Raw genomic sequence first — 16331 nt, forward strand, 5'->3', positions numbered from 1 at the left:
CTGCTGCTTTCACCTGTATATCAGGGGTTTTTTGCAGGCGTAGTTTTCCACTGTGCTTTGATCTTTCTCACAGCAGGGAAGGAATCTCAAGCATGTTTGATAGGGTGCCTCCGAGTCTTTCACAGGCCTATGTTATCTAAACACACGTGTTCTACTTGTCAAGCACACATGACTAAACAACAGTTAGTAGTATGATATATGTTTTGTGACACCCCAGCTGCAAGTCACTTGAGCATGTTTACAATCCTCCTTGCCAATCTTCTGTTATTTTCCCACAACTCTTAAAAGTAAACTCTATAAACAAAGCTTTTACAATTCAATTTTCATAAAAAGGAGTCAAGTCTGAGAGATGTCAGGGCACATAAGTCAGTGGAGTTCTTGCACTTAACTATATTCCTCCTAACAAACCACCTCATGAGCTCTGTCTTGATATCTTTGTCTTAGTTCCACACCTGTTCTCTCCCCACATATTCCCAGAACTCTAGCTTAATATTTCAACTGATTTTAAGTTAAAATTTGCAATTTTCCCCTTCTTAGGCTGTTGCCTTTTGCACTGACCACTAACTATTCAATGTTCTGCAGATCTAATCTGCAGCTCTTGGTGCCATTGAACAGGAGTATATAGTGACCAAGCAGCTCTCTAAACAGAAAGGGAATGTTCATTAGCTGAAACATGATATCAAGCAAAGATCTATTTTCCCTAGAATCTTTCCAGCTGTGGGGATCTGCTCCTGGATATGCCTTGCCTTACCCTTCGGCATTGTCTCAGAAACTATCCTATCCCATGTGCTCGGATGCCATCTTCTGGGATGAAGGACTACCTGACCTGGACGCCATTTTCTGAGACAAGGAATTACCTACCGGCTAAGGGTGAATGACGTATGGAGTCCCTGCCCTAAAGCCCTCCACCCCCTCCAAGAGATCCATCAAGGAGATCAGGCGACAGCCTAGTGACAAACCAATCCTATGGCACAGGAACCGCACATGCCACGCCTTCATGACTGTGAGTGGTGCAAAATGTTAACCACACCTTTGAGACTGTGACTGGCAGCTCCCCATCAGTAAAAATTCTCTATAAAAAGGAGCCATTTTGTCGCACCATGTGTGCACCCACCACCGACTCCTGAGAATCAACGGAAGACCCACGGGATGCCGCAGGATCCAGGGTGGTGACTATTCTTTCCCTCTTGACTGATTTCTTTCTCCCTCTTGCTTTTATTTATCTATCTCTCTCTTTTTTTCCTCTTTCTCTCTTGTTCACTTTATCTTAAGAAGTTGCCCTATCGTTGGAATCAATAAAGCCAAAGGTTAAGTTTATCGATACTGTGCCTTGGTTGTGCTTTGTCCGAACTCAAGGATCTCGGATCTATGTTATTTTCGGTCAGGGTTTTGGGGGTGCTTTACCTGCAGGCAGGTAAAGCATACCACGTGATTCAAAGGCGGGTCCCACATGGGACTGACTGCATTGGATTTACTTGGGGTTGCTGTCAAGGGCCGGGCAACTGTTGAAGGTCTGGTTTCGCTGCAGTAAGCGAGGAGCTTGATTCAGAACCTGACATTTTAAATTGGTGTCACGGACAGGATCCTTGAGGTTCAGAAGGTATTGATAGCTTAGAGAGAATGGCTGCAGTTTTGGCAGAAAAGGAAGTTTTGTACAATCTCTTAGGACAGTTTAGAGCACGTCCCTCTCCACCTGGGGACGAATGGGCTTGGAAAAATTGGTATCAATTAGGAAATGTTGTGGATTGGATTGAGGCGTTGCATAAAGAGGCTAAAGCTAAACCGAGAAAAAGTAAAGCCGTGATTTGCGCCATCTTAGGCGCAAGTCTGGCTGCAGCTGTTGAAACTCAAAATCAGGAATTAGAAGACGCGACACATGCTGCAGGCACTAAAGCTTTTGGTGCAGTCATTGCAAGAGCAGGTGGCGGATTTAAAGAAAAAAAATTGTGAGTTAGAGGATGTCTTTGTTTAGCCCACACCTGGGGCTAAACAATAGCAGTTTTTCTCTCACCTAATGTCCCTTCCCCAAATGAGAAAGGGAAGTGGGAAAAAGAGAAGGAGACTCGTGGGATGAAGTTAACCAGATTTAATGAAATGAAGAAAATAAATATAACTGACAACACAAAACAGACAAAAATATACTCATCCACAAATCACTGGCAAGCTGCTCTAGGAATCACAACAACAACAACAAAAAAAAAACACCAAACACACACACAGAAGAAGAAAAAAAACCAAACCAAAAACCAACCCCAAAAAAACCCAACAACAAACCAACCCCCCAAAACAAAACAAACAAAAAAAACAAAAAAACAGAACAAAACACAAAAAAAACAAAAAAAACCCCAAAAAAACCCAAAAACAAACAAACAAAAACCCAAAAAACCCAAACAAACAAAAAAACAACCAACCAACCAACCAACCAAACAAAAAACAAACAAAAAAACAAACAAAAAACAAACAAAAAACAAACAGGGATGAGAGGCAAGAAGAGCTGGAAAAGCCCCACCTCTTCCCTGCAAACCCTCTCTTTTATAGTGAGCTTGATGTCAATGATATAGAATACACCTGTGGGCCAGCCAGGGTCAGCTACCCTGGATTTAACTGCTGAGGGCCTTGATCACCATGGCTGGCCACAAACTGAAACCAAATACCACTGAAACCAGGACAGAGGAGCAGAGACTTTTGGTGCAACCGTTGCAAGAGCAGGTGGCAGATTTAAAGCAAAAAAACTGTGAATTGGAGGAACAGGTTAAAACTCTGCAAAATGAAGTAGGGAAGGAACAAGAGAATGCAAGGTGTTTGTAGGAGGCTTTGGTAGAAAAGTTACTTGTTTGTGACTGCGAGGGGGGACGGAATTGTCAACAGGGAACTAACGCAACCCTGTCCCGTTCTTGTGATTGCCACAAAAGGGATGGTTTGTACCCCAACGGGGAACTAGAGGAAGCGAGGGCGCGATATGACTTACCGCAGGGTCTTCCGCAACCCCTTCGACTGCTGGTCAAGGTTGAATATGCTTATGATGATAGAGAAGACAATAACCCTAAGATGGTTTCTAAGGAGGTGCCGTATACAGCAACTCAATTGGCTAGGTTGAAAAAAGAATATTCGCACAATTTGAAGGAGTCTGAGACAGAGTATGTGTGGAGAGTGTCGTTAACTGGCAGAGATCAAATTATGCTGAGTGAAAGATAAGCTGAGGGATATTGGGGACCTGGAGTGTTTTTGACTACCGGTGATCATAGGGCCCCTTGGTCTCTCACCCAGCGAGCAGCTTATTGGGCTGGAGGTTTAAATCCCTTAGAGCAGGGAGATCCTCTTGCGCTTATGGGCTCGGTGGATCAGCTTGTGGAGAATGTACAAAAGGTGGCTTGTTTGCAGATGATGTATGATCGGGAATTGAAGTTTAGGCAGGAATCCCCAATGATGATACCGGTAGATCCCGAGAGGATGACTCCCCTGATTAGAGGTTTGCCCGATTCATTGAAACCCTTAGGAATCCAATTACAAAGCACTATTAGAAATAACTCCCAGAATGCACGGGTGACAGCTGCTTTAACTGGAGCTGTAACCCCAGATCGCCATACCCCGGGACAAAAAGTGTGGACGTGGGGGAAAGTAGCTCAAGAATTGATTAACTATGGGCGGAAATATGGTCCAGTGAAATCAGAACCTAAAATGTGAGGCGTACAGAGGCGAAATTTCCTCCAGCAAGGCCCTCTCGCCCAAACCTGGTGAATTTAAAGAGAGATAGTATATCTCAAAGGAAAGCATTGTGGATAACAGGAAACCGAAAGGGAATACCCGTGAAGTATATGAATGGACTTCTCACCGAACATTTGGAAAAATTGGTACTAGAGTGGCCAGAGAAAGGCACAAGATTAATTCCCACTGATGAGGGATGGGTAACGAAACCACCCGAGAAACCATCTAATGCCCCTTGGGGAAGGCATGAAATTCCCTCTGCCCCACCTTGGGTGTAACAGGAGGTAATTTCTAGATTTTCACCCAGAAGGGAGGAAAACTAATTCCTTCACCTGTCTCTCTTGAGTGGATGGGCGAAGGGTGGATGCACATTAGACAGCTCACCCTCACCCCTCGAGGTGATTTGATTTTATTTTGTGTAGTGGGACCTAAACAAATACCTATTCCTTTTCTAGTGGACACTGGTGCTCAAATCTCTGCTATACAGGAAAATGATGCCCGTCAATGTGGAATAAAACCTTCAAAAAACCCCCTGATGGTGTCGGATGCATTCGGGAATGTTAAAGTACAGACGTTAGTGCGAACCTCTCTCAGACTCCCCGGGGAAGACACATCAATTATTGTAGAAATGGTAATGGGAGAATTCCCATCAAACTTATTGGGAATGGACGTCTTGAAGGGACATAAGTGGACAGACAGTCAGGGAGAAAACTGGATATTTGGAGTCACCAAACTAAATTTGAGGCTCCTGATTCCAGCCCCTCCTCTTCCTCCATCTAAATTGACTAATGTGAAACCATATTCTCTACCCCTGGGAGCCAGAGAAGGTATAGCCCCTGTTTTGACAGAATTGTGGGAGCAAGGAATTATAGTTCCCACGCACTCGCCCTACAACTCTCTGGTATGGCCAGTGCGAAAACCAAATGGAAAATGGCGACTGACGATTGATTATTGTCGATTGAACGCCAACACAGGACCCCTAACTGCCACTGTGCCTAACATTGCCGAACTCATTAGTACCATTCAGGAGCAAGCTCACCCTATTTTGGCAACTATTGATATTAAAGATATGTTTTTCATGGTTCCTCTCCAACCAGAGGATCAGGCTCACTTTGCCTTCACTTGGGAAGGACAGCAATATATGTTTACCAGGTTACCCCAAGGGTTCAAGCACTCCCCAACTCTGGTGCATCACGCCCTGGCAAGGGAACTAGAACAAATTCCTTTAGAAAAGAATGTCAAAACCTATCAGTACATAGATGATGTGCTAATAGGGGGAGATCAGATTGGATCCGTAGGCAAGGTGCAATCAGCAATTATCAAACACCTGGAAGGGTTGGGATTGCAAGTCCCGCCTGAAAAGGTTCAATCTCCCACTAATGAAGTTAAATTCCTGGGAATCTGGTGGAAAGGAGGAACCATGTGCATTCCTGATGATACCCTGTTAGCCCTAGACCAGGTAAAGTTACCTACCTCAAAACAAGAGTTACAGCAAGTACTAGGAACCTTAGTATTCTGGCGAAAACATATCCCCAAATTTTCTATAATAGCTAGGCTGTTGTATGATTTGTTACGAAAAGGTGTCTCCTGGGAATAGACTCCTGTCCATGAAGAAGCTCTAAAACTACTAATAATTGAGGCTTCTAGTCATCAGGCCTTAGGTCCAATTCACCCCACTGATCCAGTCCAAACTGAATGGGGATTTGCTCAATCTGGACTGTCAATCCACCATTAGCAAAAGGGACCAGAGGGACTCCTGAGACCTGTCGGATTCTGTTCTCGTAGCTTTAAGGATGCAGAAAAACATTACACAGTATGGGAAAAGGGACTGTTTGTGGTAAGCCTAGCACTACGAGAGGCTGAGTGTACTATTCGTCTGTAGAGGGGTTTTTGGAGGAGAATGGTCATGTAATGAGCCAGAAGTATGAGAGTATGGAGTGAGGGCCTAGCTGCGTGACAAGATTCATGTAGCTAGTGTCAACAAGCCAACCTTGGAGAGAAGAGATGAGGAAAAACAGCAGTTGAGCAAACAAGAATTGAGGGAGTAGCCGGTGGGAGCCGAACACGGAGGAGAAGAAACAAGAACTGATGGAGCCAATTAAGAAAAGACCAGTGGCAGAGCAGTGACCAATCAACACATCAAAGAAGAGTATGTTTAGTAATATTAACCAGTAGCAATGCACATGCTTACAGCCAGGGAAAGTACAAAATATATAAAAGGGACAGCTTATGCTTAATAAAGCGTCTTCACTTTGATTCACATTGGATTGTGTGGAGGCATGTTCCTTCTCCTCAGATGGTGACCCCGATGAGACACTGATCGACGGCAAGTTCGGGGAATAGCCCAGAAAGAGGTACACCGGCTGGAGTACGGCTCAGCGGGACTGAAGACCGGGGCGAGCCGGAGGACGACTCACAAGAAAAAAAATAGTACGTTGCAACGGGACACTTAGTGAGGTGAGCAGCCGGGGAAAAAGGAGATGGGCCAAAATATTTGTAAAGAAGAAAGTGCGATAGTAAGGCTTCTCCTACATATCCTCTCTAAGAGAGGGGTAAAATACGATGAGCATTTGCTCCACAGACTATTGATGTAAATAATTGGTGTAAATAATTGTAAATAATGGTGTAAAAAGAATAATTTGCCAGCTACAGCGCAGACTGCTTTCGAAGTTAGTACGTGGCAAAGCGCTGGAACTTCTCTGTTTGAGGCTGCCTCAAGGAGGGACAAGATCGCCACTGTGTCGTTTGACGACGTGGAGATTAGTTATAGACTCACTGGACCAACTGAAGGAGGATAGAGAGGCAAAGGCGGTGGCTGAGGCGGCTACAGCTCCTTTCACAGTGACTTCGCCCTCCGCGCCGCCAGAGCTCCCCCCACACCGCGCCGCCAGAGCTCCCCCCCACTTCACCCTCTGTGCCGCCAGAGCCCCCCCCCACCGCCCAGAGAACAGCAGCAGAACACTGATCCTTCTACCGTCCTGTTAGCCGAATCTGAGACTGAGCCACCCTTAATAGACCTTTCTGAAGAGGTGGAAGCAGGACATAATTGCTGCAGAGCCCGAGGGTCGGGAAAGTCAGGCAGTAGCGTGGAAGAGTTATTCACGCTGCAGCCAGTCCAGGTTACTGTGTCTGGCCCGGACCCGGCCAGGTTCTGGAGAAAATTAAGAGAGCACGCACTTGCGAACGGTGATTTCGGGGCCGTGGCTGCTGTGGGTGGCAGGGTATTGGCTTGCTCGGTATATCGAGGGGACGGAAGCAGCCCACCCGAATGGGAGCCATTCAGTTGGGGAGTGATTTGCCTTAGACAAACAAATACAAAACGGGGCTGTTAAAGAAGCATTGTTGTTACAGTTAGCGAAGGACAACGCAAACGAGGACTGCAGGAAAGTTATTGCAGGGATGGCAAATCGTAACCCCACCTTAACCGAACTAATGGATGCTTGCGGGAAAGTAGGAGCCACCACATTTCAGATGGACCATTTAGCAAAAACGTTTGCGGCAGCAGTTAAGGTAGTTCATCGTTGTTATACATGCGGGCAAGAAGGTCACTGTTGCCGCTTGTCTGCGGCAAGCTCCGTTCGGTTGCTGGCTGGCCTGAGGCTATCCGCACCCCAGGGCCATAGAGCACTGACACCAATGTGAGGATGCAACAAATGGCGTTTATTTAACTGCGCAACAGCCTTATATAGTCGTCTTGTCCCGTACGAACTCGCACGATACTTGCACTTCCTGCTCCTTTCGCCACGCCTACCTTCCATTACAGCCCGAGATTTTCCGGTTGCCGTACCCTAATCTGCCTACATTTCCCCCTCCCCATGCTTCAAGTCATGCGAAGTAAAGCGTATCGCTGATTCTGGAGCCTTGCATCAAAGCGTAAGCGTAGCTGGCGGATACAACATCCCGAGCCCAGGTTCTCCAGTAAGATTCCCCTGCAACTCCTGAGATGCAAAGCAAAAGCAAGCTAATCATGAGCGCATTGTTCAAAGCTTTTGTTTCACTCAGCAACGGTCGCTGTTCCTCATCTTTCTTGGCGCCCCGCCGCTTTACCAGACTCTCTGTACTGTCATGACTCCTCACGTCTGAAGGTCAAGGCTGGTGCTGTTTCGGCTTCCCCCACAGGTACTCCTGCAAAACATAAAGCTCGGACAGCGTACATATTACTTCGGGTTAGGATTTTGTTTTAAATCAGGGCGCAAACAGCGTGTAGGGACCCACTGTATAACATCATCCCGTTTGACGGCGGCATACCCCCTCCCGTGATGTAGCAGCTCCCAACCTGTTTCCCACTCCGCTGTCCCAGGGAACCAAACCTTGACTGGGGGGCCCACTTCTGACACCCCTGGACCCCAATGTCGCTCAACTGGGGCACACTCTTGGTCTCCCCGGGCAAAATGATTTAAAGAATAAAGAGGGCGATGTAAAATGTGAGATTGGTAGTTGACAGGAATTACGTCTGGGAATCCTTCCCCCTCCCCAAGAATCTTAATTCTGTGTTTTTGTTTCTTACTCAAACCTGGTTTCCTGTGTCTCGCAGAGCCCAGTCAGAGAATCCCAGCCTTGGTTACCCATAAATCCTGCTCTCTGTTGTTGAGCCACAAAGGTTGTATTGACCATTCGTTGCACAGTTTTCTGCAAACATGCAAACAAACAGGGTAACAGGAGTAGGATAATGCCTATTATAAACATTCCCATAAGCAGACTCTATCTACAAAACATGCAGTTTACTTCAGAACATACTGTTATTCTCTATGATTCTAGCTGAAAGGAAAATTACTGACAGGAAAGCTGATTCTGTTTAAAGGTAACACAGATCAGGCCTTTTAGAGCCTACTCTGAGGCCTACTCTTGCTAAACCGTTGCTAAACCATCCGGTATCAATTTCCCCCTTTGGAAGTAGTTAGATTTATTATCTCTCTACTTCCATATACTATTCTCAATGATTGTCTTAACACAACCCACGCAGATCCCTATGATAACTATAATCACAACTACATAAACTATTCCCTCTAATAATGTGGCTAACCATCCTTTTAGAGACAATCCACCTAATTCTTGCAGGATTTTGTTGAGCCAATTATTTCCTGCTGCATCCCTGATTGCCCTGCTGTCTTCTGCTACTCTCTGTCAGATCTCCGGATCTAAATCCCACCTCCACATATGGTTTAATACACTTGATCGGAAACCACCGTACTCCTGTGCCTGTAGAGACAGAAGCATAACCTCGACCCATTAGTAATAGTTCCCCTGGTCCTAACCACTCGTTAGTACCTGGTTCCCTATACCACACTTTGCCTTTGTTTTGCACATAGCTTGCTCCCTGTCGAACTGCCTCCCAATGTATTACAATTGGGGGTCGCTCCTTATCTCCTGCTAAAGTTAAATGGTTAAGTACATAAACAGCTTTTGCAAGTCTCTCAGAAGGTTCAGTCACCTCTCCCCCTTTTTGTTTTTGCAGAAGCTGTTTCAATGTACTATGAGCATGTTCCACAATCGCCTGACCCGTAGGTGAATGAGGAATCCCAGTGACATGTGTAATATCCCATAGTTGACAAAATTGACGAAAAATCTGTGAACAGTATGCTGGTCCATTATCAGTCTTAAGTTGTTGTGGAACCCCAAGACTTGCAAAGCAAGCAAGTAAATGTCATTTGACATGACGACCTGTTTCCGCAGTTTGTGCTGTTGCCCATATTACATGTGAAAACGTATCAACAGATACATGAACATATTTGAGCCTTCCAAATTCTGCAATGTGAGTAACGTCCATTTGCCACAGTTGCAACGCACTCAGTCCTCGAGGATTTACCCCTATTCCAATTCCCATGCCAATTTTCTGACAACTAGGACAAACACTAACTAATTCACGTGCTTGTGCCATGGTGAGGTGAAATTGTTTTGCTAACATTTTCGCTGATTGATGAAAGAATTGATGGGATAGGTGTACTTATTCAAATAAATTTGGTGATATTTGCGTATAGGACACAAGTGTGTCTGCTTTATTATTTCCAATGCTCAAACCTTGATCAAATTGATGACTACGAATGTGGGTGACAAAATAAGGTATCTCTCTGAGGTTTATTGCTTGATGCAACTGTAGCAAAATGGTGTAAAGTCGCATATTTCTTATTGGTCGTATAAAAGCTCTTTCAATTCGATTTACAATGCCTGCTGCATAAAGAGAGTCTGTTACAATATTGACAGGTAAATCCTTCCATTTCACAAAACCTGATATATCGCAAAAAATTCAAGTGTCTGCAATGAGTCCTCAGTTTGTCCTGAGAATTTACAATGTTTCCATTGTCCATCCTCTTGCCAGGTAATAACTGCTGAATGTGATCGCTTTCCTGCATCAGTAAAAACAGTTAGTCCAGTCACAGGTATCTCTGATCTGATAGGTTGTTCTTCCCAATCCTGTTTGCAAATAAACTGTAGCTTTTTATCTCTTGGCAAATGTGTTAACAATTGTCCCGTAAAGTCCTGTAAGGCCATTTGAAAAAGAGTTGACTGATTTGTTAACCACTGTAGATATTCCTTTCTGATAGGTAAATAGATAGCATCTGAGTCTAGTCCGGTAATGTCTGTAATCCTTTTATGCACTTTGACAAGCAATTGTGCTATTGCTTCCACTCTGGTACAAAGTGTTGTTTTAGGATGAAAAACCAAAGAGTCCACTTGAGCATTGCCTTCTGCAATAAACCCAGGCAAATTAGTATGATTTCTTACATGTAAAACATAAAACAATGCAGTTCGGATTTGAATTTCTTGCCACAGAGCTCGCAGCAATTCAAAAACACACTGATTACATATATGCTCTATAACAGATCTATCCAATTGCTTTATAATGCCAGCTACATATGCTGAATCAGTAATCAAATTAAAGGGAATGGGAAAATTCTGAAATATTTTTAATACAGCTCGTAATTCTACCACCTGAGGTGAACCCTTTTGTTGTTCTACCATAGATTCCCACTTGCCATCAGAATACCAGACAAGGCCCGCCTTGCCTGTGTTCCCAGATCCATCCGTAAAAATGGTAGTTCCATCCACAGGAGTGTCTGCGCACCACACTCCTGTGGCAATTGGAAGTTCCACACTCAATTTTATAACAGGATGGGAGGGCAAGTGGTAAACAACCTGTCCCGAGAAATTCTCCATAGCTGTTTGCAAAGCAAAGCTATTAGCCATACACCACTCAAAATATTGAGCTGCAATAGGAACGGTTAGTGATGCAGGGATCTCTGGCCACAAGCTCCCGACATCGCATCCGTCCTTTGATGAATAATCTGTGCCAATAGCTCTGTAAGGAATCTGATCATTCTGAATTCCATTGACCAATTATTGCATACGGAATTTGCCTATCAAACAAAGTGATAATTTGTATTTCCTGATTCAAATCAATACGATGTACAAATTTGGAATGTAGCCTGCTTTCTATTTCTGTAATCAGTTGCTGTATCTCTGAAGTAGTGTGTCGTGGTGCTGTTAAAGTTGTGTCCCCTGTTAATAATTGGAATAGAGACTGCAATTGTGACAACGTAAGCCCCAAGTACGGCCGCAGCCATAACTTGAGCCTTATGTTCCACAGTACCCACTTTTGCACATGCCTTTATCATAGCATTCAAATCTGTTTTTCCAGGTAAAGCTTCAATGATCTTTTGACAATCAGCATTAGCATTATCCCTGTTTGCCACAGGTCCAAGGCTTGGCAGCCGCACAGGTTAACCCCGTGTGGAAACACCAGTCCTGCGCTCCCTGCGGTTTGGGCTGCGAGTTAACTGCATAGGCCTGGAACTGGTTGGGAAGATTCATTTGTGTCAGCATACGATTCCCCCCCCCGTGTTCTTTCTCCAGTTTCCCTGTATTCTGCAGCTGGTTGTTATCAGCTGACCTTGAGCATTATACCGAGACCTGCACAGCTTCACAAGATGCCCTAGCTTCCCACAGCAATGACACATCAAAACAGAGTTATCTCTCTCACTCAGCTTCAACTTCTTAAGGCAGTTTTTCTTAAAGTGACCTTCCTGTTCGCATGTATAACAATGATGAACTACCTTAATTGCCGCCGCAAAAGTTTTTGCTAAATGCTCCATCTGAAATGTGGTGGTTCCTACTTTCTCACAAGCATCCATTAGCTCAGTTAAGGTGGCATTACTATTTGCCATCCCTGCAACAACTTTTCTGCAGTCCTCACCTGTGTTGTCTTTCGCTAACTATAGTGGTAATGCTTCTTTTACAATTTTCCAATCTAACAGTTGCCAAATATTTCTTCCCTCAGGACCCGCACCCACAATCACCGGATATGCTTGTGGAATTATAACTCCTTCTAATAACGCATCCCGAATGACCCCTTTCCATTTCACTCCTCCCTCACCTCCCCACCCTTCCCCTGTATACGCAGGCGGACGCTGACCCTCTCCCTCACCTCCCACATTACCAGATGGATGCAAACCTCCCCCCCCGCCCTGATCTAAAGGTGGAGTAGGGAGTTGTAAAGGAGGTTGAGGTGGCCCTAATACTTGTCCCGAACACAGAGGGGGGTTTTGGGGGAGACATAGTCACGTGTCCCGAGGCGTTGGCTGAACGATGCTGCTGCAATTCCGTCTTTAATTCTTCCAGTCGTCTACCAAGCTCTGTCATGTCAAGTTCGTGTCCATTTCGTGATGGTAACTGTCCTTTAAGTCCTTGTGACTCTGGTACTGCTGACTCCGTAAATGGCGAATCCGGTAAAGGTGGGTACAAAGCATGTTTACCCTCCTTCTTGTCCTCCTGCTCAGCCTCATCCGTAGAGAGATCAATGAGAGGGAGGGGGTTTCTGCCAAGTCTCCTGTTCAGCGTCTGAATCAATTAGTCCAAATCGAGCTCGTGTTTTAGGGTGCACTACCGGTTCTGATGGATCTGTATCTATTTTTCTCGCTCCCCGCTCCTCAGCTTTTTTTGGAGCCGTCCGTACCCACGGTGATAAAGGAGCTGCCACCGGTACAGCCACCGGGGCCGTGGGAGGTTTTGATCCCGCAAACCGTGAGGGGTAGTAGGCGCCTGTGGTCCTAAAGCCATAAAAGCTGAATGTGTGACTTCTCTCTCTGCTTTTATTCCTTTTAACGCTTTGCTTACCAGCCTCCATGTAGCAGACAATTTAAAGGCTTCCTTATCACCACTTGACACCGCATTCCAGAGAGAGTCACCAATCTTCTCCCATAAAGGCACTTCAAAGACATCATTAAAGGTTGTAAAATGTCCTTTATCTTTTGCCCAGAACAGTAACTGCTTTAACGCAGCTTCATCGTATTTAATTCCTCTCTCAGAGAGTATATGTTGGAGGAGTTTCACCACTGCCACTTCTGTCTTGGTCAGGGTAGACCCCATGTAAACACGTCCGAGCCGCATCCCATGTCGCCCAGTCCTCCCGCGCAGCCCGTAGCAGCCACAAGATAACTCCCCATGTTTTTAATTCTTTGGCAGAACCCGCTGCCATAGCTCCCTCAGCGAGCTGCATCGAGCACCGCTCCCAGGTATTCGGCTGTAAACAATCAGCCGGTCCTGCCACCGCCCCCCCCTTTTAACGAGACGGTCCACACACTGGGCTACGTCTTTCGATTTCACAGAAATCTTAAATTCCCCGCCCAGTAACGAAATCACCTTTATCAAGGTTTCCATGGTTCGCGAACCCACTCCGACCGCCTGCGGTCCGCCAGCCCAGCAATCACGTCGGGGTCACCACTTGTTGCCGCTTGTCTGCGGCAAGCTCCGTTCGGTTGCTGGCTGGCCTGAGGCTATCCGTACCCCAGGGCCATAGAGCACTGACACCAATGTGAGGATGCAACAAATGGCGTTTATTTAACTGCGCAACAGCCTTATATAGTCGTCTTGTCCCGTACGAACTCGCACGATAATGACACATCCTGCTCCTTTCGCCACGCCTACCTTCCGTTACAGCCCGAGATTTTCCGGTCGCCGTACCCTAATCTACCTACAGGTCACTTTAAGAAAAACTGCCTTAAGAAGTCGAAGCTGAGTGGGAGAGGTAACTCTGTTTTGATGTGTCATTGCTATGGGAAGCTGGGGCATCTTGTGAAGCAGTGCAGGTCTAAGTATAATGCTCAAGGTCAGCTGATAAGAAGCAGCTGCAGAGTGCAGGGAAACTGGAGAAAGAACGCGGGGAGGAACCGCGTGCTGACACAAATGAATCTTCCCAACCAGTTCCAGGCCTAAACAGTCAACTCGCAGCCCGAACCGCAGGGAGCGCAGGACTGGATGTTACCACAGCAACCGCGATCACAACAGAGAATAGCAGAGTGCATAAGGTTCCACTGAATGTCGTGGGACCCATTGGAAACGGGTTAAGTGTACTATTACTCGGACGTCCTAGTGTAACCTTGCAAGGTCTATTTGTTTTACCAGGAATTATTGATGCAGACTATACGTTTTGGTTATTGATCTGAAAGATTGTTTTTTCACTATCCCTTTACATGAAATTGACAAATGCTACTTTGCTTTTTCAGTACCTAGTAGGAACAACCTGGTGCCTTGTCAACGATATCAGTGGACGGTATTACTGCAAGGCATGAAAAACAATCCCACAATACGTCAATAGTATGCAACAGAAAAAGGTACATCGTGTGGATTTCAAGACACCAGTAAGTTTATATGTAGCCATTGCCAGCTGTCATCCCATGGGATTACTGGGCCAGTGGAAGGAGTGCTGGCAGGATCCGCTACACGTTCTAGAGTGGCTGTTTTTATCCGTTCAATCACAAAAAAAAAAAAAAAAAAAAAAAAGCGCGCTGGGTATAAGACAAGGACCCAAGGAGCTCTTTTTATCCTTTGTTGAGAGGCTACAAGAAGCAGTTGAAAAGCAAGTTTTTGACGTTGGTTTACGAGATACTCTAGTTATGCAATTAGCTAGGGATAATGCTAATGCTGATTGTCAAAAGATCATTGAAGCTTTACCTGGAAAAACAGATTTGAAGGCTATGATAAAGGCATGTGCAAAAGTGGGTACTGTGGAACATAAGGCTCAAGTTATGGCTGCGGCCGTACTTGGGGCTTACGTCGTCACAATTGCAGTCTCTATTTCAATTGTTAGCAGGGGACTCAAATTTAACAGCACCATGACAGACTACTGCAGAAGTACAGCAACTGATTACAGAAGTAGAAAGCAGGCTACATTCCAAATTTGTACATCGTATTGATTTGAATCAGGAAATACAAATTATCACTTTGTTTGATAGGCAAATTCCGTATGCAATAATTGGTCAATGGAATTCAGAATGGTCAGATCCGTTACATGTATTGGAATTGGTTGTTTCTACCTTTAAGAACAAAGAAAACTGTCCCCATGATTGCAGAGCTATTGGCACAGATTATCATCAAAGGACGGATGCGATGTCGGGAGCTTGTGGCCAGAGATCCTGCATCACTAACCGTTCCTATTTTGCAGCTCAATATTTTGAGTGGTGTATGGCTAATAGCTTTGCTTTGCAAACAGCTATGGAGAATTTCTCAGGACAGGTTGTTTACCACTTGCCCTCCCATCCTGTTATAAAATTGAGTGCGGATCTTCCAATTGCCACGAGAGTGTTGTGCGCAGACACTCCTGTGGATGGAATTACCATTTTTATGGATGGATCTGGAAAAACAGGCAAGGCGAGCCTTGTCTGGTATTCTGATGGCAAGTGGGAATCTATGGTAGTACAACAAAAGGGTTCACCTCAGGTGGTAGAATTATAAGCTGTATTAGAAGTATTTCAGAATTTTCCCATTCCCTTTAATTTGGTTACTGATTCAGCATATGTAGCTGGCATTATAAAGCAATTGGATAGATCTGTTATAGAGCATATATGTAATCAGTGTGTTTTTGAATTGCTGCGAGCTCTGTGGCAAGAAATTCAAATCCGAACTGCATTGTTTTATGTTTTACATGTAAGAAATCATACTAATTTGCCTGGGTTTATTGCAGAAGACAATGCTCGAGTGGACTCTTTGGTTTCTGACCCCACAAATTCTACTGCAATGACTGTACAGGTGCCGGACATTAAACAGCAGGCATGTATATCACATGAGTTTTTTCATCAAGGACATCGGGCACTGTGACGACAATTTCATTTGTCACACAGTGATGCTCGGAATGTCGTGGCCATGTGTCCTGATTGTCAGCAACTGCCGCAACCTACGCCGATACAAGGAACCAATCCTCGAGGACTGCAGGCCTTGGACATTTGGCAAACAGATGTAACTCACATTGCTGAATTTGGCAGGTTAAAATATGTTCATGTAACAATTGACACTTTTTCTTCTTTGATTATAGCTACAGCGCAAACAGGCGAATCCAGCAAACACGTTCAATGACACAGGCGTTCTGCTATTGCGGCCCTGGGCATTCCACAGACGATTAAAATGGACAATGGCCCAGGCTATGTGGCATGCGCCACACAGGACTTTTTCCAACTTTGGGGTATAACACATGTAACGGGCGTCCCACATTCACCAACAGGACAAGCTATTGTGGAGCGCATGAATCAAACTCTGAAACACCTTTTACAAAAACAAAAAGGGGGAGAGCCAGGGCTATCTCCTCCTGGCAGGTTGTGTAAAGCGCTTTATGTACTAAACTTTTTACGCTTGCCACA

The 16331-nt window shown here is 45.2% G+C and overlaps 1 pseudogene; it reads left to right on the plus strand.

The window, feature by feature from the left end:
• The first annotated feature begins 1620 nt into the window (after nt 1-1620).
• Nucleotides 1621-5302, plus strand: LOC137675721 (uncharacterized; annotated as a pseudogene).
• The last annotated feature ends 11029 nt before the right edge of the window (nt 5303-16331 follow it).

This window comes from Nyctibius grandis, chromosome W (genome assembly GCF_013368605.1).
Source record: "Nyctibius grandis isolate bNycGra1 chromosome W, bNycGra1.pri, whole genome shotgun sequence".
Taxonomy (NCBI): domain Eukaryota; kingdom Metazoa; phylum Chordata; class Aves; order Nyctibiiformes; family Nyctibiidae; genus Nyctibius; species Nyctibius grandis.